This window comes from Euphorbia lathyris, chromosome 3 (assembly GCF_963576675.1).
Source record: "Euphorbia lathyris chromosome 3, ddEupLath1.1, whole genome shotgun sequence".
In the NCBI taxonomy this organism is placed as follows: Eukaryota; Viridiplantae; Streptophyta; class Magnoliopsida; order Malpighiales; family Euphorbiaceae; genus Euphorbia; species Euphorbia lathyris.
Genome location: NC_088912.1, coordinates 42,312,746 through 42,335,961, shown reverse-complemented (window position 1 = coordinate 42,335,961; position 23,216 = coordinate 42,312,746). Strand labels below are relative to the sequence as shown.

The following is a 23,216-nucleotide window of genomic DNA, read 5'->3' as shown; positions in this document are numbered from 1 at the left end:
AGCAGAATCAACCAAGGTCATTTGAAGTTTTACCATATCTGATCTCCAGATAGAGTCAAAGCTCCAGAAGCCCCACACATAAAAAGAAAAAAAAAATCAAATAAGGTATGTTAGGTTGAAACCCCGAAAATGATGGTCTAATGAAAAGTAATGCCCACAAGATTCGAGTCGCCTAGTATGTTGATTGAAAATCCAAAAGGACAACTTAGGTAAGAGTAAGGCAACGAGAGAAATTCTTCAGTTAGAAAACCCGAAAGGGCTAACTAATAACATAGGTTGGATCACTTGGCTGTATAAATAAACATGTGTACCAAGATGATTATCAAATAAAGTTTGGTTGTGTTTGTTAAAATGCACTTGCTTAGAATATTGATGCATTCACGTTATCATATCATGGAGATGACACATAAATAAGACTTTGCATTTAAAAATAAAAAGAAAGAAAGGAAAATCGAAAACATGTATATCATTCTCTTCATCCTAAAAAAAATCACACAAAAGCAAAAAAAAGCTAGAGTCATATGTTCCTCGAAGCATATCATAGGTATGTCTACACCTAGCAGCAACATCAAACTCGCTCAGTAACATCTCTGTCCAGGTGTGATATCTATCTATAGTAGGGGCACAACTTAGTTCCTCAGTCTTCACCTTGATATGCTTGATGACAGCCCACTTAGAAATCAAATGAGAAGCATACCTCCCGAGTATCTTCTCATAACTAAACTTAGTCACAACAGCTAGGATATCCTACAAAAGAATGAACTGCCTGCATAGTGGGATAGAGGAGTAAAAGCACATCAAGGAGATACCATATAACAAAATGCACGGTCATCGCCACCTTAGTGATCCTCCACTAAGGACATATCCAATGGATCTGCTCGTCTATGATATGGTAAACTAGTCATAGAACTCGTCAAAGATCATCAAAGTCAAATTATGCTCCCTGAAGGCCTCGAGGTGAGTCCACAATGTCGAGCTTCTTTTGAAGCCATATCTGAAAAGATAAAGAAAGAATAAATATGATAGAAAAGGATAAATGCTCATTAAGTTGAAAACCCATAAGGGAGGTACCCCAAGAGCCATTATTAGTGATGGAGGGTCACACTTTTGCAATCATCATTTCGATGTATTGTTGCAAAAAATATGGTGTTTCTCATAAGGTAGCAACATCTTACCACCCACAAATAAGCGGGCAAGTTGAAATGTATAATAGGGAATTAAAAAGCATTCTAGAGAAAACGGTTAGTGCATCTAGAAAGGACTGGTCTCTAAGATTAGACGATGTAGTATAGGTTTATAGGACCACATATAAAACTCCTATTGGTATGTCCTCTTACCGACTTGTTTTTGGGAAGTCTTGTCACTTACCAGTTGAGTTAGAACACAAAGCCGTGTGGGCTACTCGCTTTCTTAACTTTGATGGAAAAGCCACAGGTACTAGACATTAGTTCAAACTCTTAAAGAAGGATTTGTTGTATGGTGTTAATACTCTTGAGAAAATCATAACATTAGTTCAAACATGTCCTAAGTTTTTTATCATTATTTTGCTTTGCACAAGTAAGGATGGTAGAATGTCAAGTGAAATAAGTCCTGTTGTCTAATTGCAATTATTTAAATGTCTGAGATCTTATTTTTTCTTGATTCGGAGACTTGCTTGAGGACAAGCAAGGTTCAAAGTATGGGGAGGTTGTTAACACCATTTTATATAGAGTTTTAGGTATAGTATAAACCTCATTTATATGGCTTTTTTTATCACATTTACACCCTGGTTTATAGTGTCTTTTAGCTATTATTTGTCTGATGATCGTTTGGAGTTGTTTTAGGAACAATTGAGCATGAAACATGGTAAAATGGATCAAAACATGACTTAACCAAAGACATGCTCAATGAGCAGACACTTGTGCTTGGTGAGTAACATCATTGCTGGTCGAGAGAACTCACCAAGCGAGCAGTCAACCATTCCAAAGTTAAACAGTCAACAAATGCAAAGTCAAACCTAGTGAATCACAAAGTTGACATGTTTCTCGGCGAGTAGCTCACAGTCTGCTCGACGAGCAATAGCAACAGAGAAAGATCATATTCCATTTTTAACTCGGGAATTCTAATCCGATTCGACTTCAAACCTTATGATTCGACTCTGAAGTGGCTAGAAGAACTAAATAGACAAGGGAAAATATTCAAACACTATAAATAGAGGGCTTATGCTATCTATTATTTATTCAGTTTTTATCGTACAATTACATTATAGCTTTAGCTTAGTTTTTAGTTCGTTTTTCATTTAAGTAAGTTCAAGTTCGATTTGTATATATCCGTTCCTTAGTTGTAAGATATCAATATCGGGGTGTCTTCATCATTTGTTCATTCTTTTACTATTAAATTCAAGTTATTTTCATCTCGTATTCCATTATTCATCTCGAATATTAATAACATATTTGATAGACATGGGATCACCCTTTGTCCATCTTACCCCCATTTTGTGTTTTAGTTCAGATATGAGCTAAATCACCTTTGGTTAGGATAACTATGAACTGTGTTTAACGAATATGGTTCAAAAAAACTATTGTTTAAATTGTGTTGTGAAAAGTATTAAACGAAAGATTCAGTTAGGATTTATTTACTCATCTTAAGCTAAGAAACCTAACCAAGTAATTAGCAAAAGAGGTTGAATTGTGAAACCTAATCAAGTAAACGATTCAACCGAGTAACCTAACTTCACCTATATCTTAATCGGATAGTGTAGCTTTGTAGTCTAAGTTACGACTTAGTTTTAGCTTTCATCATAATTCATGCTTCTTAGTAACTCAGGGATTTTGCTTAACCAAGCATCGGCCTAAGGTAATTAGGAATAGAGTTAGTAATTGATGAAGAAAATGCAGTCATTGATCTCTTAGCAAATCCAGTGACTGACCCCCTAAACTGCACTCACAGATTTAACCTCTCCAAGCCGTTTTTTTACCATGAACGATTATTGTTAAGCCCAAAATATACCTAAAATATCATCAATAATTACATCAATATTGCTACGAATTTATGCTATTTATAACTGTTTAGAAAGCTTTTACTCTCGAATATGTTTCTTTCTTGTAAGGTACATAAATATTTGGTAAAATCCAAATAGGAACGAAAAGAGCTCGAAAACAAAAGAAAAACCCTACAAAAGGAGTCGAAGATGACAGAAATTAATAACGCCAAATCGAGGACGCGAACGAAAGTAGAAGAATTGAAAAACGTTCCGTGCCGCGACCGCGGCCCCCAAATTCACGGTCGTGACACGCGTTCCCCAGCTTTTCCTTCCTTCGTTTGAAGACCAATTGATGCTCCCCCATTCTCGGTAGAGAATTTAATATTCTCGGTACGAGCAGGAGTTTTTAGAAGCCTAGTTACACACTTTCGTTTTCGATAAAATGCGATCGTTCGGGTGGATAAAGATGTCCTTTCACAATGGACACGATCCTTCACAACGGACACGACACTTCAATCAAGACTCTTCAACATCTATAAATAAAGAGTTGATGGAGAGTTGAAGATATGTAGAAAAAAGAGATTAGTATAGAATTTATGCAGAAATTCCGAGTCAAGTGATTCAGAAGTTAGATTTCGATTCTGTAAAAAGCAATATGATGTACACACATTGTTTATTCAATAATAACAAGTTTAGTAGCGTTTAGACATTGTTCCAGTTTAGTTTTCGTTTTGGTAGTAGACCGACCCAGTCTCTATTACGAAGATTCAGCGAGAAGATTGAGTAGAGGATCCGCCCCTGAGCCTGACAAACTCTAACGAACCCCAAGGAAAGGATTGACAACCCGTTCACTTGCAAGTCGTCGAATGTTTCCATGCTCCATGTTCTCTGTAAACTTGTATCAATTTATATTTCATCTAATAAAGTCTGTTCTATTCGATAGATTTTTATGCAGCACTTATGGTAACCAATCCACTAAAGTGACTGCTGGTGTTTTCATTAAAACGTATTTAATCCAAAATCTTTACAAGGAAACTTTGTTGAACACTTAGGCAAATTATTATCTCGAAAGAGTTTTAATTTGATTAAGGGCAACTATCCCGAAAGGGTTTTGTCATGTTCAAAGCCAATTAATTAGAGGTTCCGTCATTTATTTCATCTTTATAATTCGTACAAAGTTTAAAGTTGTTTTCTTTGCTTAATGCAAACAAATACATCTGTTTACTTTTCTAAAAAGTACTGAACGTTCCTATCTTGCAAATTCATTCTTAAATCAGAATATTTTCTAACGTTTTTATACTCTATCTAATTCTCATTCTAGCAATTTCAAAACCAAAACCGATTAAACGATTTTTCCATATTATAAACCTAAAAGTAAATTTAACCGATTATAAATAAGTTTTGTTTAAAAAAACGTTCCATGTGGGATCGATATCTTTTATTACTACAAGCGTATACCGTGCACTTGCGGAAATCGCTCAACAAGTTTTTGGCGCCGTTGCCGGGGAACGCCAAAATTTTTGACAAAATTTTAGATTTTTCGTGTTTTATTACGAATCTAGGTTTATTCATACTTATTCAAACTTTTATATTTTATTTATTTTCAATTACTAACATATTTATTTTTCAAATTCTGTTTTGTAGGTAGTTTCGGTTCGTGCGAAATTTCAAGTTCATGCGCAGTTCTCGAAGTTCAGGCACGTCACCAGATCCTATTGATCCATAAATTGAAAGAACTCTTAAAAAGAACAAGAAAGAAAAGAAAAAGAAAAACAAAACCCCAATAAAAACTAAAATTACCGAGCCAGAAGTTATGGCCACACTTATGGATTACGCTAGGTCAGGAGTGGCCGGTGTAACAAACAGTATAGTTAGACCCCAAATTAATTCACATCATTTTGAAATTAAGCTTGCGTTGCTTAATATGTTGCAAAATAATGTAACATTTTACGGGTTACCTAACGAAAATCGTAATACCCATTTGACAAATTTCTTAGAAATTTGTGACACTTTTAAAATTACTGATGTAACTGCAGAAGCAATCAAACTTCGCCTTTTTCCTTTTACTTTGAAGGATCGAGCCAAAGAATGGTTAACTTCTATGCCAGCCGCATCAATTGAGACTTGGGAGCAATTAGCCCAAGCATTTTTATCAAAAAAATTTCCTTTAGCAAAAACCGCAAGAGTCATTAAAGAGTTAACATCTTTTTCTCAAAATGATAATGAAACTCTTTATGAGGCTTGGGAACGTTTTAAAGAACTTCAACGTTTATGCCCACACCACCAATTGCCCGCTGAACTTTTAATGCAAACATTTTTATAATGGATTAAATCCTACGACTAGAGGTTCATTGGACGCTATGTCTGGAGGGTTATTCATGAAGAAAACATCTGCCCAAGCAAGAGAACTTTTGGAGGAAATAGCAATCAATAGCAGTATCTGGCCCGCGGAACGTGGACACGTACCATTAACCATCATCCTCAACTACTTCATCAGTTAAAGGTATAGTGAATCTTGATCCGGTAGCGATGTTGCAAGCCCAATTTTCTGCCTTATCGCACAAAATTGATAGGTTTATGGCACCGTGTGATTCTAATGGTAAGCCAATCCAAACGGATGTGGACTACGAAGGTATGAGCGAAATTGAACAGGTAAACTTTGTCCAAGGGCAAAACCAAAATAATAACCCTTATTCCAATACATATAATCTTGGATGGAGAAATCATCCTAACTTTAACTGGAGAGATAATAATAATGCTAATGCTAATCAAAATCGTACTACTAATTATCAAAATCAATCAAGAGATACGATTAGCACTTTATCTTCTAAAATCGACAAATTTATTGATGCTATGAGCGGAAAAATAAGTAATCACGACGATGGTTTTAAACGGATCGAGAATAAATTCGATCAGCTTATTAAAAACCAATCATCTAGCATCCATAATTTGGAGATTCAAATTGGACAACTCGCTAAATCAATTCCATCCCGCAAAGAGGGAAGTCTTCCAAGCCATACGGAAGAAAATCTGAAAGAGCATGTTAAGGCTATCACTCTTCGTTCAGGGAAAAACTACTTAGGCCCGGAAATGCCCGGAAATTCGACCTTACCTGGAACTGATTTACCGACGCCCAAAGAAGATACATTAAAACAAAAAGATGCACCAATTGACTCTAGTACAAAAACTTTTGTACCCAAACCACCTTTTCCATACAAAGTCCGCAATAAGGACTATGACAAACAACTTTTAACATTTTTAGACAAACTTAAAAATTTGCATATTAATTTAACGTTTATGGATGCGATTACGCAAATTCCCAATTATGGTAAATTCCTCAAAGATTTAATTTCAAAGAAAATCAGTTGGGAAGGAATTTCATCCATTTCACTAACTGAAGATTGCAGTTCGATAGTGTCAAGCAATTTGCCCACTAAACTCAAGGATCCCGGATGTTTTACCATTCCGTGTAAATTAGGAGATATTGAATTTCCCAGTTGTCTCTGTGATTTAGGAGCAAGCATTAACTTGATGCCATTATCCATTTTTAATAAGTTAGGCTTAGAAGAAGACATCAAACGTACCAATATGGTTTTGCAATTAGCGGATCAAACCACTAAAAGACCATACGGTATAATTGAGGATGTTTTAGTTAAAGTTGACAAATTTATTTTTCCTACCGATTTCATTATTTTAGATTTTGCTTATGACGTAAATTGTCCGCTAATCTTTGGTAGACCGTTCATGAACACGGGACGTGCTCTAGTTGATGTGTCGGAAGGGAAAGTAGTTTTAAGAATAGGCGATGATAAGATTGAGTTTGATATGAATCAAGCGATGAAGTATCCTATGGAGGATTTCGCTTGTATGAAACTTGATTTAATTGAAGAATGTGTAAATGACATTGTTCAAAAAGAAGAAATAATAGAACCTATAATGAGTGAGGAACTAGAAAATAAGGACCCAGAACCTTTGATTCGAGAAGATGGACCAGTTCCGCCTTCAATTATAGTTCCACCTAAATTAGAACTTAAAGAATTACCAAGTCATTTGAGGTACGCTTTCTTAGGCGAAGGCGATTCTCTACCTATAATTATCTCTAATAAATTAACACAAGTCCAAGAAGAGAAATTGAAAGAAGTTGTTAGAAATAGGATAGGAAGTATGGGTTGGCAAATTTCAGACTTAAAAGGTATTAATCCGAGCATTGTAATGCACAGAATTCACTTAGAAGAAGATAAGCCACCTAAAGCGGATAGGCAAAGACGCCTAAATCCGAATATAAAAGAAGTAGTAAAAAATGAGATTACTAAACTTCTGGACAATGGAATCATCTACCCTATTTCAGATAGTGAATGGGTTAGTCCAATCCATTGCGTACCTAAAAAGGGAGGAATAACAGTTGTAAGGAATGAAGAAGGTGAATTAATACCTACGCGAACCACCACTGGTTGGAGGGTTTGTATAGATTATAGAAATCTAAATAAAGCAACTAGGAAAGATCATTTTCCTCTTCCTTTCATTGATCAAATGATCGAAAGGATAGCTGGTCATGCTTTCTACTGTTTTCTAGATGGTTACTCCGGATACTTTCAAATATACATTTACCCGGATGACCAAGATAAAACAACCTTCATATGTCCTTACGGAACATTTTCATATAGGAGAATGCCCTTTGGTCTATGTAACGCACATGCAACATTTCAACGTTGTATGACTGCGATTTTTAATGATTTCATTGAAGATATCATGGAAGTTTTTATGGACGATTTTTCAGTTTATGGAGATTCTTTTGATTCGTGCCTAAAAAACTTGGATAAAGTTTTGTCTAGGTGTGAAGAAACAAATTTGGTATTAAACTGGGAAAAATGTCATTTCATGGTTGACGAAGGAATTGTTTTAGGTCACAAAATATCTGAAAAAGGATTAGAAGTAGATAGAGCAAAAACCTCAGTAATAGAGAAATTACCCCCTCCAACTACTGTTAAGGGAGTAAGATCATTTTTAGGACATGCCGGTTTTTACAGAAGATTTATTAAGAATTTTTCTGTAATTTCCAAACCACTCACTAATCTACTCATGAAAGATTCTACCTTTGATTTTAATGAAGATTGCGTTAAAGCTTTCGAAACATTAAAAACAACTTTAGTCAGTGCACCTATTATTGCTAAACCTGATTGGGATTTACCATTTGAAATTATGTGTGATGCAAGTGACTTAGCTGTCGGATGTGTTTTAGGACAAAGGAAGGATAAGAAACTTCATGTCATTTATTATGCCAGTCACACACTTTCCGGTGCACAATTAAACTACACCACAACTGAGAAAGAAATATTTGCTGTAGTTTTTGCGTGTGATAAGTTTAGGTCATACTTGTTAGGTTCGAAAGTTATTATTTACACTGATCATGCAGCATTAAGATATTTATTTGCTAAAAAGGATGCAAAACCACGTCTAATTAGATGGGTTTTATTGTTACGAGAATTTGATATAGAAATAAAAGACAAAAAGGGAGTAGAAACCTTGTCGCCGATCATCTATCGAGACTTGAAGATGAGAACGGTCCCATAGGTGAAACTAACGGTATACGAGATGATTTCCCTGATGAACATCTCTATCAAATGAAAAGCGTCATGTCACCATGGTATGCAGATATTGCTAATTATCTTGCAGCCAATATTGTTCCGGAAGGATTAAATTTCCAACAAAAGAAGAAATTTTTCTTCGACATTAAACAGTACTTTTGGGAAGATCCTTTTTTGTTCAAGACATGTGGTGACGGGATAATTAGGAGATGCGTTGGTGAAAATGAATATGAATCCATAATGTCGGAATGTCATTCTAGCTCTTATGGAGGACATAATGGAGCTAACAAGACAGCAGCTAGAATATTTGAATGTGGTTTCTTTTGGCCTACGATGTTTAAAGACGTCCGTTCATTTATTACTCGTTGTGATAAGTGCCAAAGAACAAGAAATCTAAGAAGAAAAGATGAGATGCCCCTCACAACCATATTAGAAGTTGAAGTCTTCGATATGTGTGGAATAGATTTCATGGGACCTTTTCCCCCTTCTTTTGATTTGGTTGTCCAAGAGTCATCGTAAGTGATGGTGGTACTCATTTTATAAACCGAAGTTTTGAAACACTTATGAAAAAATACGGAGTACGCCACCGCGTATCAACGCCATACCATCCTCAGTCAAATGGTCAGGCGGAGATATCAAATAGAGAACTCAAATGGATTCTAGAGAAAACAGTTTCATCCTCAAGAAAAGATTGGTCTTGTAAACTAAATAATGCGTTATGGGCATACCGTACTGCATTTAAAACACCAATAGGAATGACTCCATACCGTTTAGTATATGGGAAGGCATGTCATTTGCCAGTCGAATTAGAACATAAAGCCTATTGGGCTATTAGGGAACTTAACTTTGATTTACGACAAGCAGGTAAGAAACGTTTGCTCGACTTAAATGAGTTAGATGAGTTACGCCATCTATCTTACGAAAATGCAAAGATTTATAAAGAAAAAGTGAAAAAATGGCACGATGCCAAAATTAAAGTCAAACACTTTAATGTTGGGGATAAAGTTCTGTTATTTAATTCATGACTTCGTTTATTTCCAGGAAAACTTAAGTCCAGATGGATAGGACCATATTTAGTCGTCAAAACATTCGATTATGGTTCTTTAGAACTGGAAGGTCCTAACGGCATTCGTTTCAAAGTTAATGGTAATCGATGTAAAATCTATTACGAAAATATTTCACAAATAGAAATTCTGTTCGTAACAAGATTTTCTGACGTATAAATCACTCAGTTTTTCGATCACAATTTATTTTGTTTTATTTCTTTTTATATTTTTGTTCATTTTATTTTATTTTATTTTATTTTTATTTTATTTTATTTTTATTTTATTTTTCAAATGCCAATTTTTGTGATTAGATAACTTTATGTTATGATTATATGCATAAAATATGTTTATTTCATGATTTTAGATTTAATTTAAGGAAATTAGAATGAAATTGAAGTTTCAGGCAATTCTCTGCCGAGAATTCTATTTTTCAGACTTGTCCAAATAGGTTAGATTTTCTCTGAACTTACCGAGAATCATAAATTCTCTACCGTGAATCAGGACATAGCTTACGACGCCTGATTTCCGCAAGGAAATCAGCGGGTCGCGACCGCGAATTCAGAATTCTCGGTCGCGACACGCGTAATTCCTGCACCTTTAAAGTCTGAAACATCCTAACCCTTTCGACAAACCTCTTGACAACTGAAACCTTAAGTTTCTTCATTCCCGAAAGGTGTCATTTTATAACTTTTCATGATTAAAACAACACCTCCTTTCATCTAAAACTCTTATAAATTAGTCCTAGAGGATTCAAGTTCTGTTACAATTCTTTTCATCTTTATCAGACCTCTGATTTCTTCAAAACGCCATTTTTTATTTAGTAACAGAAACTTTGTTTCCTTCAAACCAACACCATGCCTACCAAATACAAACCTTCAAGGCACAATGCTGCCTCAAGCAATAAACGCCCCGACTTATCCAAGCGATATGGGGCGCCTTTTCCTATCTTCAATCACGATGAAGGTAGGCGTTATTGGAATCTCCGTTACAAATTCTTCACCGGAATGTTGTATATGGATGAATTTCTTAACAGCCAATTAGGCATTACTGATGACATGAGCCGCTATATGGAACGCCTAGGGTGGACAAAATTCGCCCAAATGCGATTTCAAATAATAGGCGACTGGATACTCGAATTCTTTTGTACCGTGCGTTTCACTAATAAACGACGAGTACGTCTCAGTTTTCATCGAGAAGGCGAAATCTTTACTTTCGGCTATCCCGAGTTGCATGCTTAGTTTGGTTTTCCCCCAAGGGATACAATCAAACGTCATCCTAGACGAGACATGACATCCTCGGACATTTGGAGAATGCTCACTGGTTTCTGGCGATTCAATTCAAAACTCGCCTATAATCACTCTTTTCGCTCCAACTCCATGCTGTATTTGCACAAATTCCTGTGTCACAGTTTATTCGGGTGCACATTCAGTAGTGTGGTCCGTGACACAGATCTTTATGTCCTTGGAGATATATTCCAGGGAAATGCAGTAGATTCTTCAAAGATTCTGATGGAGGGTCTTGTCGCCGCTTCTCGATCCAAGGATAAGAAGATTGGGTTCGGCAATATAATCTGTGGAATAATCTATATATAATATAAAACAGTAACGATAGAACTGAGGTGTAACTTCCTCCTTTTTTACTGATAAAAAATATAATATAATATATAATCTATATATGATATAAAACAGTAACGATGGAACTGAGGTGTCACTTCCTCCTTTTTTAGTGATAAAAAATTTAATATTTTAATTTTAATTTTATTATATATATTTATCTATAAAAAGATTATTTTATCCGTACTATATCTAAGAGTTCTACAGAATTTAAATTAATCCCTAAAATCTCTCTAATTCTCTACACATCTATATATAATATAAAACAGTAACGATAGAACTGAGGTGTAACTTCCTCCTTTTTTACTGATAAAAAATATAATATAATATATAATATATTAATTTTAATTCTATTATTATATTTATCTATAAAAAAGATTATTTTATCCATACTATATCTAAGAGTTCTACAGAATTTAAATTAATCCCTAAAATCTCTCTAATTCTCTACACATCTATCTATATATAATATAAAAAAGGAACGATGGAACTGAGGTGTCACTTCCTCCTTTTTTAGTGATAAAAAATTTAATATATTAATTTTAATTTTATTATATATATTTATCTATAAAAAGATTATTGTATCCGTACTATATCTAAGAGTTCTACAGAATTTAAATTAATCCCTAAAATCTCTCTAATTCTCTACACATCTATCTATATATAATATAAAACAGTAACGATGGAACTGAGGTGTCACTTCCTCCTTTTTTAGTGGTAAAAAATTTAATATATTAATTTTAATTTTATTATATATATTTATCTATAAAAAGATTATTGTATCCGTACTATATCTAAGAGTTCTACATAATTTAAATTAATCCCTAAAATCTCTCTAATTCTCTACACATCTATATATAATATAAAACAGTAACGATGGAACTGAGGTGTCACTTCCTCCTTTTTTAGTGATAAAAAATTTAATATATTAATTTTAATTTTATTATATATATTTATCTATAAAAAGATTATTTTATCCGTACTATATCTAAGAGTTCTACAGAATTTAAATTAATCCCTAAAATCTCTCTAATTCTCTACACATCTATATATAATATAAAACAGTAACGATAGAACTGAGGTGTAACTTCCTCCTTTTTTACTGATAAAAAATATAATATAATATATAATATATTAATTCTATATATAATATAAAACAGTAACGATGGAACTGAGGTGTCACTTCCTCCTTTTTTAGTGATAAAAAATTTAATATATTAATTTTAATTTTATTATATATATTTATCTATAAAAAGATTATTTTATCCGTACTATATCTAAGAGTTCTACAGAATTTAAATTAATCCCTAAAATCTCTCTAATTCTCTACACATCTATATATAATATAAAACAGTAACGATAGAACTGAGGTGTAACTTCCTCCTTTTTTACTGATAAAAAATATAATATAATATATAATATATTAATTTTAATTCTATTATTATATTTATCTATAAAAAAATTATTTTATCCATACTATATCTAAGAGTTCTACAGAATTTAAATTAATCCCTAAAATCTCTCTAATTCTCTACACATCTATCTATATATAATATAAAAAAAGGAACGATGGAACTGAGGTGTCACTTCCTCCTTTTTTAGTGATAAAAAATTTAATATATTAATTTTAATTTTATTATATATATTTATCTATAAAAATATTATTGTATCCGTACTATATCTAAGAGTTCTACAGAATTTAAATTAATCCCTAAAATCTCTCTAATTCTATACACATCTATCTATATATAATATAAAACAGTAACGATGGAACTGAGGTGTCACTTCCTCCTTTTTTAGTGATAAAAAATTTAATATATTAATTTTAATTTTATTATATATATTTATCTATAAAAAGATTATTGTATCCGTACTATATCTAAGAGTTCTACAGAATTTAAATTAATCCCTAAAATCTCTCTAATTCTCTACATATCTATCTATATATAATATAAAACAGTAACGATGGAACTGAGGTGTCACTTCCTCATTTTTTAGTGATAAAAAATTTAATATATTAATTTTAATTTTATTATATATATTTATCTATAAAAAGATTATTGTATCCGTACTATATCTAAGAGTTCTACAGAATCTATCTATATATAATATAAAACAGTAACGATGGAACTGATGTGTCACTTCCTCCTTTTTTAGTGATAAAAAATTTAATATATTAATTTTAATTTTATTATATATATTTATCTATAAAAAGATTATTGTATCCGTACTATATCTAAGAGTTCTACATAATTTAAATTAATCCCTAAAATCTCTCTAATTCTCTACACATCTATATATAATATAAAACAGTAACGATGGAACTGAGGTGTCACTTCCTCCTTTTTTAGTGATAAAAAATTTAATATATTAATTTTAATTTTATTATGTATATTTATCTATAAAAAAGATTATTTTATCCCATATATCTAAGAGTACTACAGAATTTAAATTAATCCCTAAAATCTCTCTAATTCTCTACATATCTATCTATATATAATATAAAACAGTAACGATGGAACTGAGGTGTCACTTCCTCCTTTTTTACTGATAAAAAATATAATATAATATATGATATATTAGTTTTTATTTTATTATTATATTTATCTATAAAAATATTATTTAAAGTAAATGTGAAAATCAAATAATAATATTTAATTTATATAACACATTTATGTCATTAATTGTAATTATTAGTTTGTATTTTTTTTTTTTATAGAAAAGGAAAAGAAAAACGAACAACAACAAACTACCCAGGAATTAGCCTAGGAAAGCTAACCCCAATCCTATCTTCTAAGAGAAGAGGAGAGATGAAACTAGGGGAAACAGGAAGGGTAGTAACGCCTAACGTCCCTTCATGGCCCGCCGCCGCCAAGCGATCAGCAACACGATTCTGCTCTCTAAAAATGTGTCTGAACTCTACGAACTCAAAGGAGGAGCAAAGCCTTTTAATAGCTTTGATGAGGTTGCGACTGTTAAGACCCATAGAATGATTCTCAGAAATCATTTTGATTGCTTCCAAATTATCAGACTCCACAGAGAGCCTCTTAACACCCAGCCTTTTAGCAAGATTGATTCCAGTAAGAATAGCCCAGAGCTCCGTAGAAAAGGAAGAACCCAACCCTAAATTCTGGGAGAACCCAGAAAGCCAGGCGCCCCCTGCATCTCTAAGCACACCTCCAGCCGCAATGTTACCGTTACTGAGGCAGGAACCATCAGTATTCAGCTTCACAACCCCCTCTCTTGGCCTGCTCCATCCCACGAGATGGACATCACAACACTGAGAGGCTCTGGCAAGGGACTCTCCTTTGAAACTATCGATAATAGAGAAAAGATTTTTCGAGAAGAAATCAACTAAGTTTGTCATAAAAACAGTTTTATCTCCAAAAATCTCCTCGTTTCTCCATTTCTAAACTTGGTGAGAGATAATAGCAAAGTATTTTTATTAATATTTATATATTAAGATGAATCCGTGCATCGCACGGGCCAAAAACTAGTTCTTGGTACAAAGGGTACCATTGATGTTTCCTGGAGTGATGATGAATTCTTCCCGACAATTGACTATGAATTTCTCGAGCACGAAGGACTTGTAAAACGTCTCTTTCAAGCAGGGCCTCACTTTCTGTCTGCACCGGAACGTGAAACTTTCGTGCAGTTTCAAATTGATTATATTAAGGCCAGAAATATCCCGCTTGATAGGGATGAGTATATAGAATAGTTTAGGTTTATAGTTATTTTTCTTTTTGTAAATATTTGTGTGTTTTTGTATTATTTGGTTTCATTCTTTATTTTTATAATTTTATTTTATTCAATAAAGTTCTATTTTATTTTAGTTCATTTATTAATTTTACAAAGGTTAGATTATGTTTTCCATTTCCTATATAATCATGGTTAAATCTATATAAAATCTATAATATTGAACAATCATGGTTTTCTTAATTAAAACATATATCCACACTAAATCCAATTTTCACAAACTTCATTCATTTAGTTTAAAACATTAATTCATTCAATTGATTAAATTCATATTATTAATATATATTTATATGCACTTATTATGCACTTAATATGATTCTCTTAACTTATATGCATCAAAGACAATTTAAGTTTCATTAATTATTCATAAACCAATTTATTACACTTTAATTCAATTTATTAAGGGTAAACCTTTGGTTTTCCTTGCAATTAATGTCATTTATTTTAGTTTTTAAGTGCAGGGACACTTTATATTAAGTTTAGGAACCAAATCATCAACAAAATTGCACGAACCATGTCAATAGGCACCCAAATAGGCCATTTTGACCAATTCTCTACCGAGAATTAATAATTCTCGGTATGAGCAGCAAAAACGGACGAAATTTAGGGGCAAAATTCCCTGAAAATCGCGTGCCGCGGCCGCGGCTTTGCTATTCGCGGTCGCGACATGCTGATATATGCCCTTTTGATTTCGATTTTGCCAATATTTTTGCCTATTCCTATTCCTATTCCTATTCTACCTATACATTCACCTAATCACCCTATATAACCCTACCTCTTACACAAACCTCACATCACCTCTATTTTTACCCAATCCCTTACTCCAAACTCTTCCCCAAAAACCTACTTTTACTCTTCCCAATTTATTCACTCCAATTTCTATCCTCTTTTCTATTTCAATCACTTCCAATTCAAACCCCCAAACTCATCTTCAAGCTTTACTCTTTCTCTCAAATCCTTTTTCTTCTTCTTCTTCTTCTCAAACCCTCAAACACACTAAACACCATTACCGTGGTTAGGACTAAGCGTGTTGGTAACAATCCCGCTGTTACGGAAGCTAATCGCCTTCGGGTTCAATGTGGAGCTTATTTCGACATCGCTTCGGAGGAGGAAGCCGTTCGTTTCAAACATTTTTCACAAGCCGACCGCCAATTTATGGATATGCACTTCTTAGACTTCCATTCGGTACGAACATTGAATTTCTCTACTCGAATTGATGCTTTTATTGAGGCATTAGGTTGGCAAGAATTCGTTAATATGCATTTTCCGCGTATTAATGAATATGTGGTGGAATTTTTGGTCACTTTGACCATGAACAAGAAGAAAACCTCAATCTCTTTTAGGAATAATGGTATCACATACACCATTGATTATGAAGCAATGGGAAACATGTTTGGTTTCCCTACTTCTAATTTTTATGATAAGCCTAAAGATTTTGATAATGATGCTGTTTGGCAAACTCTTTCGGACCAAGACTATTTTAATTCCAAAAACATTTCAAGCAAGCTGATTAAGGACAATTGTGTGTTCTTTTTTCACAAATTTTTGAGTTTCTCCTTGTTTGGTCGTGTGGAGAGTTCAAAGGTTCAGGTTCGGGATTTATATGTTTTGGATAGCTTGTTTAAAGGTTTGAGGATTGATAGCATTGGCATGATGTTCGATAATTTGTTCCGTGCTTCGAGGGCTACTACCATTCAAATCCCTCTTTGTAATTTTATCACCGCTATTGTGTTGGGAGCTCGGGGTGAATTGGCTGATTTTGACATGTCCACCTACCGTGGGTATGTTCCACTTTTGGATATCTCGGCTCTTGAGCGGGTTCATTTATTGCTACCACAAGGTCCCCCCGTCTTTATTTCGTATGCCTCCCGTATTGCCCACCTTCGTGGCACTATGGGTGGTGGCGCTTCCAGTTCTTAATTTGCAGGTACCGAAGGCGGTGGAGAGGCGGTAGGAGAGGAAGATGAACCCTAGGCTCAACCACAACCCCAAGCACCTCAAGCGGATGATCCGGTGGATTTGTGGAGGATTTTGGACCAAATCAATTCCAACAATCGTCAAATGAACTTAAGAATTGATGATTTGGTAGAAAATAATATGATGATGAATGACAACCTCAACCTTTTGAGGCGTGAGCATAGATCGACTCGGCATCGGATGCTTTCCTTTTTCCGACGCCGAAATATGGAGACTTCACCTACACCTCCGGATTCCCCGCCTCGAGCATAGGTTGTTTCATTTCCTTTTATTTTTATCTTGTTATAATTTGGTACAATTTTAATTTTCATATGTTTGGTACATTTTCTATTTTTACTTTAATGTTGAATGTTTCATTTGCTACAATTTCAATCTTTGTTTCGTATGCCTTATTTCGTATTTATTTTTTATGTTTTCTCCATTATTTTTGCACCAATGAGGACATGGTCCAATTTAAGTGTGGGAGGAGATATACATATATCAATTTCTATACGTATACGAATAAATGCTACGAAAATATTATTTTGCGAAACGAATAAATGCAACACATTTTATTTTTCAACACTAATATATTGCAACACATTTTTTTCATATATTCATAAATTAACCATAAGTTAATATGATTATTTGTTTAGGTTATCATTATTGTTAGAAATAATATTTCTATACGGGTAATATTTTTCAAAAAAATTTCACAAATCTCCGATACGATTTTAAGTAAAATTGTCTCGAGTGAATGTATTTTAGTTTCAAAAATTCTTTATTTCAATCTCTATTTTATATCATGCAATTCATGATACAAAAAATCTTATTTTAAGTTTTCAATTAGGTTTATAGGCATTAAATTGAACTAACAATTTTAGCTCGGTTTGATTTCGTCTTATATTAACACCAATTGAAGTTTTTAAGGAAACTTTAGCCATAATACAAGTTGAATTTTAAGTCAATATAGGATGAATGTACTATCTTTCTTTTTCCCAATTTTAATTTAATTCATATTAATTAATCAATTAGTTGAATTCTTAACTTTTGGCCACGATTGAGACCAACCTTATCACGATCGAGGTATGAAAGGGAAGAAAATTAAGTACCGTTTACTTTTGGCCACAATTGCGACCACCCTTATCACGATCGAGGTATGGAAGGAACGTTTAAAGCAAAATATAATATGCGTGTATAAGTTTAAAGTAACGATTGCGTCCACCCATGGCATAGTCGGTACCTCTTAAGCAAACACAAAGCAATAAAATACGTATAAAGTTACGATCAAGACCACCATTATCTCGGGCGTAACTAAGCAAATAATTAACCCAAGTACTTATTTAAAATAATATATCTCATATATTAGTTTAGGTTTGGGAAAGAAATTTTGTGCTTTGAAATGCCTTGAGACGAAAGACTCAATAACATGCGTGCTTATATCGTCCCGAATGCTTCAATTCAAAATTGGAAATACAAGACGAATGATATATCGTATTTATACTAAGTTAGTTTGATATTTTGCGTATAAATTTGCCATGAGAAGTAAGTCTTTTCGGCTTAACTAATTTAAAAGGTAATACAGAGATATATGTTCACTTGCAAGTCGTCGAATGTTTCCATGCTCCATGTTCTCTGTAAACTTGTATCAATTTATATTTCATCTAATGAAGTCCGTTCTATTCGATAGATTTTTATGCAGCACTTATGGTAACCAATCCACTAAAGTGACTGCTGGTTTTTTCATTAAAACGTATTTAATCCAAAATCTTTACAAGGAAACTTTGTTGAACACTTAGGCAAATTATTATCTCGAAAGAGTTTTAATTTGATTAAGGGCAACTATCCCGAAAGGGTTTTGTCATGTTCAAAGCCAATTAATTAGAGGTTCCGTCATTTATTTCATCTTTATAATTCGTACAAAGTTTAAAGTTGTTTTCTTTGCTTAATGCAAACAAATACATCTGTTTACTTTTCTAAAAAGTACTGAACGTTCCTATCTTGCAAATTCATTCTTAAATCAGAATATTTTCTAACGTTTTTATACTCTATCTAATTCTCATTCTAGCAATTTCAAAACCAAAACCGATTAAACGATTTTTCCATATTATAAACGTAAAAGTAAATTTAACCGATTATAAATAAGTTTTGTTTAAAAAAACGTTCCCTGTGGGATCGATATCTTTTATTACTACAAGCGTATACCGTGCACTTGCGGAAATCGCTCAACAATTATATTTCTTTCAAACTAAACGAAGCTTATCATACCACAAAAAAGCAAACTCATTCTTTGACAGAACCTTCAAAACAACAATAAACCATTCCAAGTAATCCAATCATGCAACCTTATATATAGATATAACATATTCTCTTATTTCCAATAAGATCTCGTACTCGGACAAACTTTGAACAGACGAATCAATGTTTTAGAATGGAATCCCCAAAAACAAAAAAGACCTTGCAAATTGGTTCTCTTCTTTAAAAGATTATCAAAGCTAGGCAAAACATTTTTAGCAGCATTCCATATAGTATGAATAAATTTAGCCAGAGCATTTACCTTCCAAAGAAATTGCCAAAAAAGATTAGCCCTCATAGAAGAAGCAGCCAAGTTAGAATCAGACAGCAAAGCACCACAAGCCAATTTATACCTAGATTTAACCAAATATTCCCCATTTTTAGAATGTAACCAAAACAAAGAATCAGAAATAATCCTTTGACTTAACAGAATCTTAAAAATGGCTGTTGTAACATCAGATGAAAAACAAAAATTAATTAAAACTGTTTTCCAACTTAATGAATCAAAATCTATCAAACTACAAGCACTTGTTTAAGGAGTTGGATTTAATAAATATAGTGGACGATTGCACTATAATAACTTGTCTAGCCTTAATTAAACGCCTACAAACATGATTTGCACAATAACCCACATTTGCCTCCATTACACCAACCCTTAGAAAATTTTTATGTTTGAAAACCTGAGCACGCACTAAATCTTGGAATAAAATCATCCTCCAAACCTTCTTAGAAAGAAGAGCAAGATTAAAAGCAAATAAATTACGAAAACCCAATCCCCCATCCTCATTTGGGAAACACATTTTCTCCCAACTGACCCAATGGATACGTTTTTGCTCCGAAGTATGATTCCATCAGAACCTTGCCATAACCTGCTGCAATTCATCACAAAAGACTTGGGTAGCAAAAAATAACTCATTAAATATTGTGCGACAACTAGTGCTATAAATTTTAGAATAATCTTTTTTCCTCCTCGAGATAAACACTTCTCTTGCCACCCACATACACGCTTCATCAATCTTTCTTTAAGGAAGTTAAAAATTGTTTTTTTAGACCGGCCAATTATAGAAGGCGATCTTAAATACTTATCAAAGGACCGAACTGTTGGAAATTTTTGAATAAAATTATATATTAATTTAAATACCAACAAACACCTCATTTCATGAATACTCGTGTCCATCGTGAACAGTCGTATATGTTCGTGTACAGTCGTGTTCGTTCGTGAAAAGACATATTCTTTCTTGTTCATTTATATAGAATGGATTGTCAAATTCATAAGTTGTTGAAAAAACTCTTTATCTGTTCATAATGTTCTTATTTTCCTACTCCGGTGATAACGAGTCTACACACAGTTTGAGTTTGTTTGCGTAATCTATTGTACCCTAGGAGATGATCGTCAATAGCGACGACATCTTTCTTAAGGAAACTGCTAATACATGCCTCAGATTTGTTTAACTCTTTTATTTTAATTTCTAGTTTTATTGTTCGTACATTTTTCTGTGTTCGTTTTGTTTTTTGGTTAATCAGGTCTAACATTCTTAAGACATATATATTGTTTTATGATTTTTCAAAGAACATATACAGAAATATTGTTTGGAATGAATCTTAATTCGTTCCAAAGTGTTGACAGGACTGCGTAGTTTAAAACATCTAACATTCTTAAGACAAATTGTTTGTTTTCTTAAAAATCTAACATTCTTAAGACATGCGATTGTTTTCTTAAGAATCTAACATTCTTAAGACATATTAATTGTTTTGTGATTTCCAAAAATACACGGAAAATTACCGAAAAACCTAGCAACACGAAATGCTAGAGAAACTCCTTTGTTTTTCTCAGGTTTGTTCTTGTCTCTTTGTTTGTTCATGTGTTGATTGTTGATTATATCTCATCAATCAAAGAGAAACAATAAAAAGTAAGTTTTATTGGTGATATTAGCATTTTTTTCTATATGCAGGCAAGGTTTTGCATTTAGTAGATTATTTAGAATTAATGTGTTAATTAAGTTATTTTCATTTTGTTTTGGTTCTGCTTTCTATTTTTCTTTCATATTTACATGAGTGGAGAGTATTTGGTTTAGAGTTCTTGATTCAATTTTTTGTTAATATAAGTTTTTTATCCCTCCTTTCTTGCAAACGGATCCAAACATGGGGTTGATTTGATTTTTCAAAAATAAATCACTTATGCTTGAAGTTAGTACTATATGAAAACAAAAGGTTATAATATTTGATTATTTTATTTGATATATGTATATGGCTTATGGTGTGACATGGAGCTTATAGTGTACCATAATAAAACTACATAGTTTTGGTAAAGAGAGAGGAAATTGTTTTATTTCTTTTCTTTAGCATACATTTTTCCAACCTTTCTAACCTCGTTTTTCGAAAAAATTTATACTGTTAGACTCGTCATTAGACGGTCATTTTGAGATCCCTGAAGATTAGGTAAACAATTTCCAATGAACGGAATCCGGCGATTAGGTGGGCATTCTCCGGTGAGAAAAAAAAAGTGCCTAGAAAATTCTCAAAAAATTGCAGAAAATGAAAACATTATTCTGAAAAACTTTAATTCTTGGGTCGAAGAAGGATTTCTTACGATTTAGTCCCAATAAAACTTTTTCCTTAATTTTATCCGTTTTACATGCTTCAACAATTTATTAGATCAAAACTATAAGGAATCTCGCTTTGAGCCAAGAATTAAAGTTTCTTAAAATTATGTTTTACATGTTTTGGAATTTTTTGATAATTTTCTAGACACGTTTTTTGTCCTACCTTTCAGCACTATGTGTTGGAAAAACCAGCACATACTGCTGGACGCCAGCATGTTGTTCTAAATCAGTGTACAAATTGTTCTAATTAGTGTACCAATGGGTTCAAATCAGTATATCAATTGTTCCAACAAAATAATTATATTGTTCCAACGGAATTTTTAAATTATTCCAATAGAATACTTATATTGTTCCGACAATGTACGAAATTATTCCAAATCAGTGTACTATTTGTTCCAACATAATACTTATATTGTTCCAATAGAATAAATCAGTGTACCAATCGTTCCAAATCTGTGTACCAATTGTTTAAAATTAGTGTACCAATTTTTCCAACAGAATAGTTATATTGTTCCAACAGAATACATGTATTGTTCCAACAGAGTTGTTATATTGTTCCAACAAAATACTTATATTGTTGGGTCGTAGCGAGATTCCTTACAGTTAGTCCCAATAAATCATTTTCCTTAATTTTATATAGTTTACATACTTCAACAATTTATTGCGACTAAACCGTAAGAAATCTCACTTTGCGTCAAGAATTAAAGTTTCTTAGAATGATGTTTTACATTTTCTGAAATTTTTTGAAAATGTTCTGGGTATTGTTTTCTCATAGAAAAACAACCACAGGATCGCCAGATTCCGTTCACTGGAATTTTTTTTTACCTGAGCTTCTGGGATCTTAAAATGACCGTCTAATTAAGACGAGTTCAACAGTATAAAAATTTCAAAAAACGAGGTTGAGAAAGTTGGGAAAATGCATTTTAAAGAAAAAAAATAAAACAATTTTCTCTCTCCTGCGATGACATCAGCACTGGCAGCATCCTCTTCCTCCAATCTCTTACAGCAACTCTAGTGGTTGGAGGGTTGTACACCCTCCAACTACTACACATCACCAATTTCTAATAACTCTCTCCACAAAACAACTCCAACAAAAAAAATCCTCTCTAGTGGTTAGTCACAATCACGGGTCTCACACGTCATATAATATTTAATTTTCTTTACTTTTAATCAATTAGCCTATTTTATAATAATAATAATAAAAAAAATAATTAATATTAATTAAATAAAAATCTATCAATATTTAATATTAATCGAATAAATATTTATAATTTATTTAAATGGATTTAAAAATTAATAGATAAATATAATTAATTTTCTCTGAATTTAATTGACTGCAGTAATTAACAAAAGTGCATTACATTAAGAAAACATACATTTGAAAAAAACGAACAAGATAA

At 32.8% G+C, this 23,216-nt stretch overlaps 1 non-coding gene across 1 annotated transcript; it reads right to left on the bottom strand.

Moving 5' to 3' along the window:
- Positions 1-5,144: 5,144 nt before the first annotated feature.
- On the bottom strand, positions 5,145-5,251 carry LOC136225053 (small nucleolar RNA R71). Its single transcript, XR_010686791.1, has one exon. It is a non-coding gene; the product is annotated as a small nucleolar RNA R71 (small nucleolar RNA).
- Positions 5,252-23,216: the final 17,965 nt, after the last annotated feature.